At 34.4% G+C, this 2,243-nt stretch overlaps 1 protein-coding gene across 4 annotated transcripts in view; it reads right to left on the bottom strand.

Annotated features, from left to right (window-relative positions):
* The window catches only part of LOC106873692 (neurobeachin), a 436,667-nt gene that overhangs the window by 243,166 nt on the left and 191,258 nt on the right, over positions 1 to 2,243 (bottom strand). The window lies entirely within an intron of this gene.

Raw genomic sequence — 2,243 nt, 5'->3', positions numbered from 1 at the left:
CCAAATCCACTCACAAGGCATTGATTGATCCGAGGCTATAATAGAAGACACTTCTTCAAGATGTCACGCAATGGCACTGAACCCGGAACCATGTGGTTGAGAAGCAAGTTTTTTTTTTCTTTCTTGTTTTTTGCTTTATTTTTACATGACGAGGGCGACATTCTCCTTAATTTTCTGGACTATGGCTGTAGTGTGGACAGCAACTGGTACATCAAGATAGTCTAAAAAGTTTGGGAAATTATTAAAAGGAAAAGACCAAACAAGATTCTGAAAACGATCTACATTAAGAAAAGGGAGTAGGTTTACAAGTCAATGGCAGACAAACACGGGCTTTTCAATTGATGGGGGTATCTTTATTAAAAGATGAGTTCCGGAGTTTCATGTGGCGATTTTATTAAAATCCTCTCGAGGCACAAAAATATTGAGTGCGTGTGTATGAGAGAGAGAAAGAGAGAGAGAGAGAGAGAGAGAGAGAGAGAGAGAGAGAGAGAGAGAGAGAGAGAGAGACAACAGATACACCAACAGACAAAATAAGGTCGGGGGTGGAGAAAAAGGGAGAGAGAGAGAGACAGGCAGACGAAAGATAGACCAAGAGATAAAATAAGGGCGGGGTGGAAAGAGAGAGAAAGAGTGAGAGAGTGAGGTAGATAACAGATAAACCGACTAACAAAATAAGTACGGGGGTGAAGAGAGAGAAAGAGAGAGGGAAAGAGAAAGAATGAGTGTGAGAGACTACAGATAGACCGACAGACGGGTGGAAAAAGACAGAAAGAGAAAGAGAGAGGCAGACGACAGATAGACCGACAGACAAAATAAGGACAGCGATGGAGAGAAAGAGAGAAAGACAGACAGAGATTGCTAATATGAAATTGTAGCTATGTTTGTTTAGGTGGGATGAGGGGGGGAAATTACAAGAGTCTAATAATGAATGTTAATAAAAAGCTTTTGTGTCAAGATTAACGATATATTTCATTAAATACTGCTCGTCTTTCACTGGAGCCTAAAGCTTAATAAATAATACAGTGCAACATTGCCAAACTAGTGTCTACTAGATTAATTTAGATCTTCACATCTGTCAACGCCGACAAATTAGCACGAACACCATCATAATTATAAATGCTTGATATACTTTTTCTCTTTCTTTTTTTTTATCTTCGGTTAAGTATCATACACCACATGGGTGCGCGCGGTGATATGTATATCTATCTTTTATCTTTTACTTGTTTCAGTTACTAGACTGCGGCCGTGCTGGGGCACTGCCTTGAAGAATTTTAGTCGAAAAATCCCTCCTAGAACTTATTTTCTAAGACAAACAGATAGCTAAATAGGGAGATGATGAGCTGCAACTTGATTCCAAGCAATACCATCGTTTGATCTTTCTCTTAAACATGAGCTGCACAGAGGATGCTTTTCAGTCCTGTTAGAGACCTAAACTCTTTTGCGCAGATGTGACAATGATGGACACCTCTTGCTGAGATGTGTCTTCATTCCATTATGGAATTTTCATTGCATGTTTTGCCTTTTCGTTTATGAAAATGTGTGAGATCCTTTGTACAGTTGGGTATATTTGAGAGAAAAAAAGAAAAGAAAAGAATGACTTCACTAGTCGTTCTAATCAGTTTAATTCATTTTTTTTTTTTTTTACATTTTTTAATAATATAAATTATAGTTCGAACTAAAATCTATATTATTAAAAAATGTAACAAAATAATAAATTCAACTGATTAGAACTACCAGTGAAGTCATTTTTTTCTCTTTTTTCACACACACACACACGTAAGTTAATTAGAAAATATATTAACCTCTTAAAGGGATGATTACATCCAAGAATACACTGGTTCAATACCGTATATCTTCGGGAAATAAATTTCCCTAAATGAATACATACATAATTATTTATTAATAAATTTATAATAATTTATTTTTCTAAATGAGGTATTATATCCGTTAGCTCTCACACACATACACTAAAAAAAATAATAACAATTCCAAATAGTCTACTGGAAAGAACAGATTGGTCAACACGTAATTCTTAAATGTCTAATATTTCCCTGATGATATTTTGCTCATAACTTATAAATGCAGATTTATTGCATAAATTTGTAATTTATTGAATGAGTACAAATTGAAACAATAGTAGGAATGAATGATTATCAATTCATTAATAAATAATTATTAACCATTAACTTTCTATTTTCTTTCCTTAATTGAATATGGATCATTATATATATATATATATATAT

Source organism: Octopus bimaculoides, chromosome 16 (assembly GCF_001194135.2).
Source record: "Octopus bimaculoides isolate UCB-OBI-ISO-001 chromosome 16, ASM119413v2, whole genome shotgun sequence".
Lineage (NCBI taxonomy): Eukaryota > Metazoa > Mollusca > Cephalopoda > Octopoda > Octopodidae > Octopus > Octopus bimaculoides.
This window is presented reverse-complemented; position numbering and strand designations above follow the sequence as displayed.